Below are 16,282 nucleotides of genomic sequence, written 5' to 3' on the forward strand. Positions count from 1 at the left end.
TTCACCGGCGTGCCTGGTTTTATCCCCTTCCCCCTTCGACTCTAGTTTAAAGCCCTATCTATCAGCCCTGCCAACTCCTGACCAAAGATCCTTACCCCTCTCCGAGAGAGGCACATCCCATCCGGTGCCATCAGGCCCTGTGTAGCATAGACCTTCCCGTGATCAAAGAACCCAAAGTTCTGCCGGTCACACCAGTCATGACACTTCCTACTGAGAAACATAAAGGCAGACTTTTATACTTAAATTGTTTCCCCAAGTCAGAACCTGGCTATGTTAAGCTAACTGCTTCTCAGAAATCAGGAACCCAACTTAAAATTCTAGGAAAGCTGAAATGCAAGCTTGTACTTTACTAACAAATTTAATCTTAGATGACTAAAAGTTTTGGTACTTCAAACTCAGTCAATATCACAGGGGCTAAAAAACTCATTATGCTAACTAAATGTAGTGCCACTGCACTAAGTCCTCTCTAAAGCAACAAGCTGTGAGATATCCTAGTTATTTCAAAGAACTCCACTTAGAAATAGCACAGATTTTGTGGTCAAAAGGAATGACAGTTTCTTCCTCTTGCTGTGAGAGCTTGGAACGAGTTTCTAAAATAAAGTTACCTTGCTAATAGTGACATTAAGGTCTTGCAGCCCCAGTGAAATTTCAGAGAAAGCAGAAATTAATGTAACATCTGCTGCTCATGTCCAAGCATTTCTAAGCAAATTGACATTATTAAATAATCTCTAACTTGTTTATATTTCTATAGTTTGCTTTAGAAACATTGATTGATTCAAGCAATCCTATAATTTCATTACCCTATAAAGTTGACTGGAGATAAGTAAGGATTTATGTTCATGAATCAATAGTTCCACGCTGATAGCAAAAGCCAAAGAACCCTGCCTAGACTAGTCTTGTAGTAGCACAAAGCCGCATTAAGTTTGCCTTCGTAACAATACCGTGATAAGAATCAGTAAGTTATAATTCCTTGTATGAAGTTCGGTTTTTAAACACCAAGAAAAACGTTCTACAACTGAAAAGCTACTTCAGATAGCAAACTCAAGGCTTGAATTCTCCAAGCTGCATTTTAGTGCTGAACCACAGATCGAAAGAACTGTGAAAAACGTAACAGAAGCACCGTGTTCTATAATTTAATTAACTAAATCGTGCTTATCAACTTCTCTTTCACCCACTAGCCCGTGGAATCGACACCAAAACATACAAAGCCCAGTCCTTTTCTGTGCTTTGCAGATAGGAAGATACAGAACACTGGTTTTCTCCAATTAATGGAAACACTCTGAGAGCTCAATGTGCTCTGTAGCTACTACATCCCCCACCTTACCTCTCCAGTTTGCAGTTCAATAATTTTATTACGGAATCCTTTTAATAGGATACAAAGATATTCCTTTAGAGAAAGATTACACGCAGCCTCCTTAAAAGGGGCAGCAGCTTTGGAGGCAATTAGCCTCAACGTTGCACTGCTCTGCGTAACGTGGCTCCTGAATTGCCAGCTGGAGAAATCCTGGCCGCTGCATCCTTCAAGTCATCCTAACGGAAGGAAAGGGAGTGAAGAAACAAATAGCATGGACTAGGGGAAGAACAGCAGCTGTGAAGAGGCAGGTCTGAGCACACCATCCCAGGGCTGCTGCAGGGGGACCACCGCCACCATCTGCCCTGCATTCTGCTTGGGAAAAGGACAAGTCAAGAACTGGGTGCTTGTGTTGCTCAGTATCTCTGTCAAAGAGAGTGCAGATATGGGCCACCAGTAGCCTACCCCACAGGTAGGCTCCAGGGGCCAAGTACAGGGCTGCCCCAAGATGGGAGACAGGAGGGGAGCAGAGGACAACCTCCACCCTGACCAGCCCATACCAACAGGTGCAGCCCCACAAAGGCGAACACAGCAGGGAGGCCCACCAATGGCCCCAGCACACCAAGGGGTATGCCAGGACCGTGTGCCACCCAGGGGTCCAGTCAGGAGCAAAAAGGGCTAGAAAGGGGGCTGCAACATTTGCCCAATCTAGGGGACAGGGCTGGAGACAGGCTTTCTTAGCCACAGGGCCACGGTCCACACAGGAAGGATGGCTGGAAACGAGCATACCTCCAGTAGGCCTCAGGAAAAGCTGAACCCCCAGGTCTGAATTTCAGTGGGGCTCCTGTGCAGGGGGTGATGGGGTTGGTGAGGGGGCCACAGGTAAAGCCACTCAGGATGATTAAGACCTACTAGTGGCCTCAGGAAATTGGCAGGCTCAGTACTAAGGCCTGGAACAGGTGAAAAGTGAATGACAGGTACAATTTCTTTCTTTTATTTAAAAGAATAAATTCACTAATAGTGTGCCTTTATCAATACCTTGTCGGAGCTCAAAATAACAAAAAGGGGAATGTATCAAAAGTCTCAAAAACCTTGAATCTCAGATGAGGAAAGTAACCATTCTTCACCCTAGGTCTGCCACTAGTTTTTCAAAAAGCATGTGCTTGTAGAAGAAGCCCCACAAATGTGAACAGAGAATATTCCCATGGGTTAAGGCCTTCAAGCTGACTAAGAGTGGTAGAATCAAGTCCCAGCTGGGAACTGCAGACAGTATCAGCTCTGCCTGTGTGCATTATCTCTAACTGTCTAACATCAGAGTGATTGGATGCAATTAACCCTCTGAGATGAATAAGAAAGCAAAATGAAAGAGCAAAAGAATGTACAATGGATTAGACGATATGAACGTAACAAAAAAAGGCCAGGCATTACAATTCAGGCACTACCACCAGCTAGTCTCACCACAGAAGAGGAGGTAAACTGGCACAAAAGAAAAAGAAAGGTCAAATCAAGCAAGTCAGACTAATACTATTGCCACCGTAATGGTTTATCAAACTTCAAGAAACCCAGAAGCTATTAGTCTACATCCACATGTAGAAAGGAAATACAACTAAGCAACTGCAGACAGACTCAGCCTGACAGTTCAAAGCAATCACTAAGGTCCCCAGTTCTTCAGCATCTCTTTAGCAGTATCCACAGAGCCTCTGCTGTCGGCTGCAAAAACAGCTGTTCATGGGGAACAGGAACTTCTCCAGCAGAACACCCGCTGCAGGGTTTGGTAATTCTGCTCTGGCTTTTGTAGACAGGCAGAGGGAGCTTGCTGTCCTGTTGCCTCTCTTGCCTTTGAAGATGTTCCCCATGGTAAAAATTTCAAAATACCAACAAATGTGGTGTGAACAATCCTGTCAGATTATTTTCAGATGGCCCTGATAACACAAAATGTATGATACACTGGAACACACAGAGCTGTGGCAAGAAGATTGTGTTTGGCAATAATAATAAGGCAATATAAAGAACACTGAAAAGCTTTGTCTTTTGCAACATATCCAGGGGATATTCTCTACCTAAATTCATGCATCACATGATGAATGATTCTTGGTAGATCATGCCCAATATTCCCAAAGGCCTTCTTACCCATATGAAGGGAGCACAAACAACTAACATACAAATTGCAACCCCTTAAATGCTACAGAAGGGCAAATGTAACATACAGATGTTTTTACTCTAGTTCAGCCTTTTGTACCTTCCCATTCTTCGCCTTTTTTTTACTGCAGGCCTTTCTGCTGGCCCCTTGTACACTAATTCACCAAATCAGAATTCCCTTCAGCTACCTCCCACTCATTCTCAGCAGATATGTTGTAACACACGCATGCATAACTGGTGAGGGGGCAAAATTAAAAAAAAAAAAAGTGAAAAAAAAAGTGAAAAACAAACTTGCACGACAACAAAACCAGCATTTCCAGATTTTCAGTTCTTCCTGCAACTCTTGGCTTAGCTGGTGTTTTTATTGTTTTTGGCTTTGCTAGAGCACTAGTTCTTCATTTGTGCAATTGTGACAAATACAGGTTTTACTGGGGGCAAAAAGGGTCAAGCCCTCACAGCAAGGAAAACGATGTTCCAAAGCTGTGAAATTCAGAGTATCGGGACTAAAATACTAATTAAGCTATTTTAATTGCTCAATTAAAAAAATGCATGTTTTTCCTGCAGTCTCATGAATCTGGGAGTGAATTTGTGATTTCTGAATGCTTGAGGTTAGCAATACTTCCAAAAGGGCATGAACTCAATAAGCTGACCTGTTAACCATGGGAAGAGAGGTTAAGTGGAAGACTAAGTAAGGTGACGTGTGAGTTGAAACAGCAAGAAGAATTTAGTCTCACTAAGATTTCAACCCTGTTGATGCTCATGCTAACTTGCTCTCTCATACTGATGCACAGACAGTATTTGAGCATAAGGTTCACAGGGAGCCCAGCCTCCTACCTCCTTCCTACCTTCTGCTGCCTTCTACCAGCTGGCAGATAAGCCCAGCCTTAAACTGTGGCTGGCCTAATGCAAAAAGGAAATAGGTATTCTCAGTTTCACTGAAATACCAAAAACAAAACAAACAAACAAAAAAAAAAACCTACAGAAAACACCTTTTAGCCGTCATAATTTGTCTTTTTACTGGCTGCTGATCAAAGCTAAGGTTCAACCTGGAAAACCATGGCCCTGTGACAATCTGAGAGGACTGCTTTGTACTCACTAAAGAGCCTAACAAAGTCTTCAAGTTCCAAGGGTCATGTGGTTGGTCTTTTTTTTTTGCTTTTTTTTTTAGCAATTCTTAGAAGTTTCTTTCTACTCTGAACATGCTGCTGCTTTCTTTACCTTCAGCCAATTAAGTCCAACAAGCTCAAGCGAGCAATTGCAATGATAAATCGGCTCTAGTATGAGCACGGCCAGCAGCCCTGGCAACTGTCCACTTTTAACTTCAGCTCTTCTCCCTCACTATCCAGTTTTAAAGTGTTCATTTTAAGTCAGACCACCACTACCTGCCAACATTGCCCCCTCACCCAGCTCTCATGGTTACCTCGCAAAGCAACCGAACTGGCCCGGTGCGACATCGGGCCCGGTGGAGCCCGGTAGCTATCAGCCAAATTTAAGCAAGGTGCTAGCTCTGAGAGTCGGACCTGTCAGACACGCACGAGCAGCTACCTCCCTGTCCCAGGTATGCTGGCATTGCTGCATGTGAATAATACAGTGACACACTTTTTCCTGAAGTAAAAGTCCCATGCAGATCCCCCCGTGCTACGGTGCACCTCTTGAAGAGGCCCAGCTCTACCCGTGGCAGTTCAGGCTAACAACAGCAACTGCCCAAGTGCCCTGCAGAGGAGCTGGACTAATTCAGACAGCCCAGGGGCAATGGGATGTTATGATGAACTTCAGTTTATTTACCTTACCCTAGTAAGCAGAGTGACACATGAACACAAGATGCCAGATGGAGTAAGCTGGCTGGAAATGGAGAAATGCCTGGGGTTTCAGGAGGGACCTATCTTTATGCAAGACGAGATGCCAAGGGCAGAAAAGCAGAGACGCACAGGACGAAGGCCCCACCACACTTTCGATGAGGTACAGTATCTGCTGGTCATCTTTGCCTTGATTTCCAAGGCAAGTCTGTGAAGCAGCGAGGCATCAGAGGAGGGAGGCGGGTGCTCCTGGGGCCTTGCAGTGCATGTGGGGTTTTAATGTCACAGCCAGGAGCAATGCAGCTGTAAGTCTGGCAGAGGTAGAGGCACTGCCCTTGTGTGGTTCTTGCAGCTCTCTGGGTGGAGAGCACCAACTTCAAGGGTAAAATATTGTTTTTCTCTTAGTATATGTAACTCCAATTAACCTTATTGGAGCATTGTGGGTACACTGAGAAGATTACACTCCTTAACGTGCAGTTACAGCTGTACTGTAAATGCAACATTACATGTTTTCTATTATGGTTCAAGACCGCTATGCTCTTCAAGACTGTTATAAACCTCAGAAAACAGGGGTTTATAATGGAAACACTGAAACACTCAACTCTAAAAGCCCCGGCAGAGAGGAAATATAGCTATAAATTCAGCTTCTGTTTTCCAGCATATACATTGACAAGGTATGAATAATATGTATTTCTACACTTAGAACAGACATATGTACACATTGCTCAGGGTAACCTTTGCTGTAAAAGTGGAGGATGGAAAGAGCTCAAAGTGAAAAGAGCAACCTTTTGTCTTGTCTTTTACGGAGTCACTACAATTGCAATAATGACATAAAAACAGCAATTGAAATTTAGTAGCCTGTGCGCTACAGCTGGATTCTGAATGCATTTTTTTTTTAAGGGGTGGGTTATATTTTTGCAGCCAGTGAGAAGAAAAGGATACCTCTCCCCCAAGCCCCTTCAGACTCCTTATTTTGAAAAGAATTGGCAATTTGGATACTACTCAAATGATGCTGCAAACTACCTCACTAGCAATTACAAGTATATCAGTCCTCTAATACATATTTTTGCTCCCTAGCATCTTAACACTAGCAAGGAGCAAAATTTGGACTAGCAATTACTGGACCTGATAACATAAAAGGACACCAATCTGTTTGGCAAGAGAAAGATGGGCAGGCAACCGTGCTATTATTGGGGCTGTGACATTTGGGAATTTCTTCAGATATTAATAGCAACCACAGAGGTGGGTCAATATAATACCATTAGCCACATCATGGTGTTTGACTTCTGATATGTACCAGGAAAGGAAAACAAAACTGACACAATTGCTTTTTGTGCAGCACTCTGACGACAGATGCAACAGGGAAATCCATGCCTGTTTTAGACATTGCAGGTAGGGCGGGGGGGGGTCATGCTTTTTGATGGGGTAACCCTCACCTCCAGGAGGGAGGCAGGAGAGGCACCCACTGCTCGGGGCCCAGTGCAGCAGGATTTCCCACCACCATCACCCTCCTTCCTCCAGCACCTGCCCTGCCCCAGGGTTTCGGTGGCACCCTGGCCATGCCTCTGCTCTGGAGACAGAGCTGCTGGTACTGCAGTGGCTCTTGTTACCCAGGTTAAGTTGACACAGGTGGTGTCAGCTTGTAGGGAAATGCCCGAAATGCAAAGAGGCTGTAAGCAAATATGGTTTTGATATTAGTGCTACTCACATTTGGGAAAGGTTCTTGAATGTGTATGGGATGCTTTCAGGTTCAGTACCACTGCCCAAGCAGATTATTTTCTATTACATACACATTAGCAGTGTCTGTTACTGTAAACAGTAAGAACATTGGGTACACCAGAAGCCTGTGAGGTGTATGAAATACTTCAAGTGAGAAGAAACCCATGAGCCCTCCCCACTACAGCAGCTGGATTTTAGGTAACGGCACTTAAGTTTGGTGCTTCTTGCCTGCCACTCTGACATTAGCTACAGCATCCTCATTTCAGATGTATAACCCCTCCTTGTGAGTAAGCATTCAGGAGCACCGTGCTTAATGTTTCTGCCCTCATTTGATTCACAAAGGGCACCTGCTCGTTAGCTGTGTGCTTTCTAGCTTTACAGCAGCCCATGGGGCACAGCCCAGCCCGCCCAAAAGACATACCTCCACATCGACCTCAGAGCAGGAGGGGAATTGCCTCATCATCCAGACCTGTTCAGCATTTGGCAGCAGCTGTGGGGATTAATGGCAAGGCTTCTTTATTACCATTAAAAGGGCAACACAGTTCTCAGCAGAACTGAGAGCTGCCTCTTGCATCTTCCTTTGGGTGGGATCTTCACTAGGACTAACTCCTGTCTGTCTCCACTTTTTTTCATTTAAACAGAGTCTTGCAACAGCAGCCTTAGCTAAAAACATCCACTCTGCTCCTACAGCATGCCCGCTGCCTGCTGTGCCACCCCAGAAGCAGTAGCTATGAGCCCGGCCCCTGTCCACATGATGTACATTCAACCCTGGAAGGCCCACGGAGCATCCTCGTGCCAAGGATTTCCAAAAACTCTCTGGCAAATTTGCTCTCAGGTGAAAGGACCAACAGCAAGGCTGAAAGAGTTCCCCAGGAAGCCACTTGTCATAGGACCACCGCCAAAATGCTTGGGAGCGTTTTACCTCAACTGTGAAATACACGAAGCTGCTTCTCCTCCCTGCACTGTCCTGACCGCTGCTCTGTTTCGTTGAGCAGCAGCATGAAATTCTTTCCAAGAATTTCTCCTGCTGACCGTGGTGATCTGCGCAGCCTGAGAATGTCAGTTGCCTACAGCCCAGCCACCCTGCAGCAAACAGCAGAAACGCTGGAACAAGGAAATGTACACAGGCAAATGCTCTCGCAGCCGCTTACCCAAAATTTGTATTTGGCTGTTTCTTTCTATTAAGGCATAGAAAGTCAAGATAAAAGGAGAAAAAGGAAAAACACAGGGGAAAAAAAAAGTGGGCTCAGAAAAGCAAGCTTAAATTCAGCAAGAAGTTGAATGTCATAAGACCCTTATTCACTAGACTTCCAGTCCCTATAGGGAGTGGGATTTCTACCCCCGCCTTCTTCTAAGGCTGAATGAATATTTATCCCCGCTAACCTTCACCCAGCGGAGCCAGCAGCCGCACTTCCAACCACAGCTGCAGGGGAGAATGGCATCCCTGTGCAGCGGCTCCCACGTGCTAACACTGCAAACGCTTCCCCGAGCCAACCCAAATAAAGCTGGCTCGCCCAACGGCGTGCCACAAGGGCGAGATGGCAAAACCTGCCGGCCGAAAGCGCAACGCCAGGACAGCCGGTGGGGCAGCGGGATTTACAGCCCCCCTCCTCCTCCAACTCCGCAGCAGTCGCTGTGAGATCCTTACCTTGGCGTGTCTCCTATGCCTCTTCCAGCGGTTCCTGGTTGGCCTGCCAGCCAGCAGCTGCACTGCACCACCCCGAAGGGAGCGGTGGAGCACGTAGTCATCCTGCCTCGCACCCAGCGGACAGGTGCTTGGAAAGCTGCCCCCGGCGCAGTGTCAGGGCACAACCCGCAGGACTACAACTCCCAGAAGCCCCTGTGCCTGCCGGCCCTTGCCCCCCGCGGCTGCCCCTCGCCACGCACTGTGGGGGTTGTAGTTCCGCGGGGCGTGCAGTTCCCCACGCTCCGTGCCCTTGCTGGCTGCGTGGCTGCATGGGGAAAGGAAGCAGGCACTCTAAACCTATAAATATATTTATTTTAAATATATATATACACATATGTACACAAAACCAAGAGTCAGCAAGTATTTTTTGTCTACAGTAAGGGGAAAATGGGAAGTTTGTGTACTTTATTTTTTTTTTTTTTTTTGTTCTGGGGGAGATTTGGTTTGCTGGGAAGGGAAGGGGAAAAAGAACGAAAACACGATCGTAAGCAAGTATTGCCAAATAACTTGCAAAATCAGATGGGAGAAACTCAAATGTTCCCATACGCTAATTAGTTAATGACTGGCCTCAAGCCTTCAAACGTGCCCGTACTTAACTGTATCCTTCACTGAAGTGAATGCAATTGAATCTCATACTCCAGTTGTTCCAGAAACTCGAGGCCTCTAGAAATTATAAGCATGGCTTAGTAATGGTGAGATTTTAGAAGTAATTAAGGGCTTATCCACAGTGGGAGTTGCTGCACAGAAGCTTCGCTTGCGTAACTCCCCTCCCCTGTGCTGGACATGTATTTCGCACTCAGGCTGCTTTATTCTGCATTTGTTTGCACCATTTGGGCTTTCAGCTCACAAGTTACCTTTGCCTGAATTGACAGACTTGTGCAAGGTGAGCCTAAACTGTATGTTCTATTTTAGCTTGTGTCTGAGCCTTTTTTTAGGCATTTCTCTCCAAAGCTAGGTATTTCTTCTGAAGACCAGGAGTGAACTTTCTCACGCAATCTCTGCTGTCCTCAATTTGAGAGATCTATAGGAACACTAAATGCCCTGAGACCCACAAAAAAAAAAACAACCAAAAAAAAAAAAAAAAAAAAACTTTGGAAGCATGGCCCTATTTGCATAAGTAGGATCAAAGTATTTGTTTTTCTTACTCCGAGAGGAAGGCTGTGCAGAGGGGAGAATGCTCTCCTTTCAAAGCAAAATATCCTCTCAGTAATTACTCCATGTGCACAGCAAGTTTTAATGATACTTTGTGGAGAGCATACATAAAACTTATAATCTGTCCAGAGTATAGTCCAAGCTTTAAAGTTTTGCCCAAGTTTTATTAATTGCACATGCATCAAAAATGTGAATAATGTTAATGTACAACCAGCCAGAAAAGCTCTTCCAAGACCAGTAGTTATTAAGCTCATGGATATACAAACAGCTTTCCATTATCTGAGGTAAAGAGGAGGAGAAGAAAAGGTTGTTTTCCTAGATAATGGAAAATAATAATACAGGAGCGGTGCAGGAGGTTGTACCACACAGACAGGTGGTACCCAGGAAGACCTCTTAGCTTCCACACAGCATCACACAGTTGGCTCTGTGCAGTTGTATAGCAATGTTCCCACATCAAGAAGACTTCCCAGAGCCCAGGACGTGATGGGGAGGCACACAAGGAGTCCTGCCAGAAGTGCAGAGGACCCACACTGCTCCACGGCTTGTGGGGCTGAGACCACGCAGGGCTGGTGGGTGGCCGCAGGACGTCTTCGCTCCAGCCAAGCCACCAAACTACCGCTGGAGTCCACCTGGCCCAGGGAAGGGTTTAGCTGCATGGCAAGGCGCTGCATCTCATCTTGTACTTCCAGAACAAGCTGGCACCACATGAACAGCAGGCTTAGTCCATAACCTCAGTAAGTCTTCCAGGATGATTAAGATTCTACAGTACGCGACTCTTAAAAGTAAGGTTTCATAGACTTGCTAGAAATATGTGAGTTTTGACCTGGCACTTTTCATTCTAATATTTCTGAATAATCTTTTTTAATGCGGGTTTAGAAAAGAGAAAGAAAAGAAAAAAAGAGTATGTTCTTTTGACTTCAGTTCAAGTTCAATTGATACAAAATCTATTAATCATTGGCATGCAATTTACATTGAGAATGTATTAAAGCAGAGACATAGAAAAGCTGGGATGGATTGCTTCCTAAGATCTTGTCTCATTAAGGGTGGAGCAATGTTTATTTTCTTTTTTTTGTTCTGAACTCTGTAGCATTTGCTTGACTGAGGCAGTATTGCTTATTATAAATGAGCTGTAAAAGAACTGCTTTTGTGAGCACACAGAATTATTACTTACTCCAACAAGTACTTTGGTAGTCCCTGACTCTGCAAGGACTTGCATAACTAAATACACCAGGAATAAGTCCATTGAAATTGCTAAGGTCTGTCTAATGTTTTCATCTTCCTATTTCCCAGAACAATAATGGTCTCAGTCCTCTATTATTTGCAAGAATTCACAGATAAAATCTGAATAAAGAGGAAGCATGGATAATATAGCACCAGACCTTCCTATTGTTTCACTGGAGCAGGGAAATCCACTGGAGACTGAACATTGTGCAAACACTGGCCTGACACTGGACGCCCTGCTTCCCTCCCCAAGGGAACGGCTGACGTGGGGACCTCAGCCCACCCCACTCACCCGATCACCTCTAGCACAGAGCGGGAAGAGATGCCATCTGTAAGGACCACAGGAGGAAGAACAGGATGCTTTTCCCATACGGACCAGAGAAGCAAAGTCCAGGTGCAGATGATTTCCCAACAGCAGAAGGCAGGACGAGAGGAAAAACGATTTAGTGCCAACGGTGCCAGAGCTAAAAATCCCACTTCTTTCCACAGGGGAGCTTTCTTAAACCCCCTGCACAGCACAGCACTGCGGCCCCAGCCTGTCCCCTTGCACAGAGCCGAGCAAGTTTGCAATACCATTCAGCTACATACATGGCAAAAGCTTGCTGCGTGGTTTCCGTATTTTGGAAAGACCAGAGCTTTCCCCAGCAAGTTCTCTTAAACACCTAGTGGGCAAGGGAAAAAATGGGTGTAAAAGTAATAACCTTGCACAGCGCTGAGCATCAAACCATGAGCCCAAGTGCTGATGTTGCCCATGGGTACCTTTTGCTGCTGCATCTTGGTTTCCTGGGCACTTGCTGGGACAGGAGCTGGTGCTGCCGTCCCACCCCATCCCTGGTAGCATTCTGCTCTGGGAAGGAATTTCCGGGGCATTTTCACTGGGGTTTGACTGACCACAAGTAAGCAGTGAAATCAGCTTCTCAGTCGGCAGACGAAATGGCAAACATGCAGCGTGTGCACAATACTTAATGTGCTCCTTTGTGACCTTGATGACACGCTGGAAACCAAAGCAGAGGGAAGCTCGTGGGAGGGCAGTTCCTCGTCCTGTGACCAGGGAGAAAGCGATGTTCACCCTCTGCTCTTCCCACCCCTGGCCCTCGCTGGCAGATGAAAGGAGGCCATGGGGGGGAACCTGGTCTGGGGAAGCCGCAAGAGCAGCTGCACCCCGGCGGGTGAATTTCGGAGGCTCCGCGTTCTTCTTGCCAGTAGATGGAGCAGGGCTGGCATGGGAAGAGCAAGCTGCAGGGAGGCCCTCCTGCCTCCATGCTGCCCCTTCCCAGGAGCAGCTCCTCCACGGAGGGGTTTCACCGTTCCCACCCAGGAGGTTTCCCTCCTTTCCTCCCCTGGCAGGAGGATCCAGCCCAAAGCCCTGCCAGGATGAAGGTACATCCCTCCCAGGGCTGCCTCCTCACACAGGTGCGTGCAGAAACCTAAACAAGGCAAGAAGGGGTTTATAGAAGTGTTTATCACCTCTTCTTCAGTGGTGCATGCATGTCCATGCTCACATGCCCACAGACACACACCTGTCCTTTTGCAATTTGGCTGTGAACCACCTTGGGTAGATGGAGACCTACCACATACCTGTGTTAACCTGCAGTTTCTCCTGAGCTGGTTCAGTGCCACTACCTGCAATGGCCAAAGAGCTTATTTTCCATTCATTTCTGTTTCTGTTGAGTTTAAACCAGGGTCAACCTGAAAGATGGATATGTGCGTGTCAGTTCAGCAAATTAAACCTACAGAGCTAAGGATGACCAGATTCCCAAGGTGAAAAATCAGAGATGGGTCTGGAAATGGAGATGAATTATTCTTTTCCTGCTTAACCCTGGACACAGGAATGAGTGGAAAAAGACAATATTAGCTCTCGGCCCTCCCTCTTGCCTTAGGGCCCCTCTCCAAGATGGATCCCCCCTGACACCCGTTTCCTCGCCCCTTTCTCTGTGTTGTGACATTAAGAGACACAGGTCCTTCTGCGGCTCCCACCCATCCTATACATTTCAAGCTTCAGACATCAGAGATAGCAGCCCTCCCCGACTGGCACGCAGTGGTGTGTTGTTCCCATAGCATGATTGCTGCAGATAACGTGGTGGGTACGGGTGAGGAGGGCACCAACAGCTGCATTTTCTCCTGACAGTGTGAAGAGAGATGTGTCAGAGCCCACCACCCCGTGTCAGTTCCCCACAGGTAACTCCACTGCAGGTAGCAGGGCTCGCTGTGGCAAAGAAGGTCAAGAAATAAGGCAATCCACGGCACAGGCAGGGACAGCAGCTCTGGTTCCTCCTCAGCACGCAGCGCTCGGTGGGCATTGCAGTGGATAATGCAAACACAGTGCTGCTAACGTTTGCATGCTTCAGTGCAGACATAAAGAGTGACAGGTTATCCTATGAGCAATGTGAAGTGCTGTGCAGGGTGCAACATACCCTACAGAACACGTACGTATTTGCAGAAAGAGACGTGTGCAGGTAACTTCACTATTTACGCCACATTCCTCCCTGTTTTCCCTTTTGGTTTTCATTATTCTGCTTTCTGAAACCAGCTCATTATTGTTCCTCAGGGGAGTGGGAATATTTTCTTTTCTTTATTTTTCAAAAGCAGTTCTTTTGTTTATGTCATATATGTGATCTTCACCATCATTAATTAAGACATCACCTGGTGTTATGCCCACAGGGGCAAATACAAGCTTTGTAAAGTACATCAGTAGCTCATTTGCTTAATAATGGCCTACACATTTGAAGCCAAAACGTAGTTGTGTAGCCCTGGTATGTTCCAAAACTGCCATAGTAATGTCATTTATTTTTGCCTGTTGGAGAAAAAAAAACAGAGATGATCAAAAATCCTAAAAGCTCATATCTGAGAAAGAGCAGCAAGAAATCAAGAGGATTTATATTCTGTCTTACACTCTTCTAGGGGCAGAAAGAGTTCCTCCTGCAGAAAATGCCTTTGACATAGAAGTTTGACTGATCTGCTGGGTAGACAGTAAGGAATAGCATTTTATAAGGTTTTTATGGGGTATTAAAAATCCAAAGTGGCCAAGTTTTCTAATGGAAAAAGTAAAATATTTAAGGGTTTGAACAGAGGCACCATCTGCATGGGAGCGACCCCAGACCAATTGACAGCGTGTGAGTGTGTGCGTGTGTTTCAGAGAGACATTCTTTGTTTCAGTTCCATTATAATTCTTTTAAATATTTATTACTGGAATGTAAATTGTGCTGAAAACTGAGGTCTTTGCTTTGGAAAAAACAGACAATCACCTACCACGGGTGTCGTGGCTCAGTGGAATATCCAAGTCCCCTTCGGAGAAACAAAAGGATTCGGTTATATAAACAAGTCACTGTGTTGAATTATAAAAGTGAAAAAAAAAAAAGAGCAAAAACCTGCTGACTGCTGGTTGAACTACTCCTTGGCTATGTGTGAACTGAAGTTCTGCAGATCTAGCAAGAAGCAGGAGCAATATTAAAATGAATTGGTTACAAATAGTGGAAATAGTCCAGCAAGCACATTTAGAATATGCAGCCCTAAGTATGGTTTTGTTTTCAGATTGCTTTGTCTTTATTTTGAATGTAAAACATTAATAAGCTTCTTAAGGAGATTGGGGATGGGAGAAAACACTGGCTGATCACCTTAAAGCCCGAGAAAATAAAAAAAAGTTCTCAAGTTGCTGGATGAAATAACAAACCAGAATCGGTTTATACTTCTTACATTGCTATGAAAGCTTTGCTTCTTGATCATTTCCAGACACCAGAAGGTTATTAAAAATCCACAAAGGAAAAAGAAATTCTACATTTATATGAGCTCTAAAACTTATTTTGGGACTTCAGCTTGTTACCAGCGTAATGCAAAGGGAAAGCCTGCGGCATGAAAAGAATTGCCTGCCAAAAAGAGGGACCAAGGACTAACACTACTGACTCATTGGGAGGGATTAACCACGTAATTTGGGGGAACACACTCTGTTTGGAGGGTCAAAACCGAAGTAGGCTGATGTGGATAGCAGGTATTTGTACCACTTTAAACCCCACTGTCATTTCAAAGATATAAATAGGCTTGGAAAAATCAGATTATTGGGAGGATTAAATTGGGATCAGTGTCAGTAATAATCTATTCCTTTGCGGTGACACCGATTTAAAAAGGGAAAGTTTGGGGGAGGGGACTCACGCCGTACGATATTGCCTATGGGCCGTGTGGGAATGGGGAATTGAAAGGAGGGGAAGGAAGGCTAAACACCGCGCCTGCCTCTGTCTGCTGGGGGCCCAGGGGAGCACGAGGGCACAAGAGCCTCTTCAGCAGCAGCACTGGCCCAACACTCTGTCTCACCAAATGCTAGTTACAGTGACTGAATGCTAAAATCTGCAAGTTACTCTAGTTTGTTAAACTAATAAAGTCACTCGGCGTTCACGTACTTCCAACCCCATCAGCCAGTGTACTCCAAGAGCCACAAAATCATACAGGGATATTCTCTCTCTCTCTCTCTCTCAAAAATAATAATAATAATTTAAAAAATATATATATAATTGCCCAAATCTTCTCCTAGTGTCTCCTAACCAGTCTGGAAAAAGGCAGCCGATGCCTTGCCACAGTGTCTCTAGGGGCTGTGGCACGTCCCAAGCTGAGGACCCGAAGGTGATGCACAGGTGTCGCTGCATCCCTCCGTCCCAGCCCCAGCTCTGCATTTCCCCAGCCAGTCCCTGCTCAGCAGACCTGCTACCAACAGCAGTGCAGGTGTTGCCTCCATTGCCTAAGGAAGAAGCTGGTCCAGGCTCTTTGTCATCGCCCCAAAATACATTTCTACAAGCGAGATCGCATTTACTCCACTCTTTTGGATCCAGGATGATTTTGATAACGGCAACTTTAATTTGGTGATAAATTGCCTGCTAGATTTCCTTTCATCCGGAAACATGAGAGAGCAGACTACAAAAGGTACCTTGTGATGTTGAGTGAAGAAAGCATGTTTAGATTTGTTTCCTCTCTAGCCTTTTGGGAGAAAGTTGAGGGCTGGATGTTCAGCTCAGGATCTGTTTAAGCTAGATGATGCTGCCCTGGCTAGCCAGTCCTGCTTCCTCCATGCCCCATGTCCATCAGCACCGCTGTTTGAAGGGGCAGAAGGTCCCTCTGGAAAGGGAGCAGGAACATCTCACGTGTTTGAGTCTGGGGAGGTGTCATTGGTGTCTGTTGGCTTTTGGGATGTGCCATGAGGCCTGTCCTTTTTCCAGTTTTTCCTTAATAAGAACAAAATGTAGATGAGGAAGATGGGTATCTTATTGCAGAATGGTGCTTCCCCTTCTGCTG

The 16,282-nt window shown here is 45.7% G+C and overlaps 1 protein-coding gene across 5 annotated transcripts in view; it reads right to left on the reverse strand.

Moving 5' to 3' along the window:
* TBXAS1 (thromboxane A synthase 1) overlaps positions 1-16,282 on the reverse strand; it is a 267,215-nt gene that overhangs the window by 238,306 nt on the left and 12,627 nt on the right. Inside the window, exons 1-3 of one of the 5 annotated variants that reach the window (XM_083830326.1) lie at positions 8,594-9,408; positions 7,868-8,028; positions 7,367-7,435 (exon numbers count right to left, since the gene is read on the reverse strand). The exons of 1 other annotated variant lie outside the window; for it this stretch is intronic. The gene's annotated coding sequence lies outside the window, so the exon portion shown is untranslated. Of the gene's footprint in view, positions 1-7,366; positions 7,436-7,867; positions 8,029-8,593; positions 9,409-16,282 lie in introns of those variants that run through there. 3 more of the 5 variants (XM_083830330.1, XM_083830332.1, XM_083830331.1) reach the window with 3 other exon arrangements.

Source organism: Anser anser (genome assembly GCF_964211835.1).
Source record: "Anser anser genome assembly, chromosome: 1".
Lineage (NCBI taxonomy): Eukaryota > Metazoa > Chordata > Aves > Anseriformes > Anatidae > Anser > Anser anser.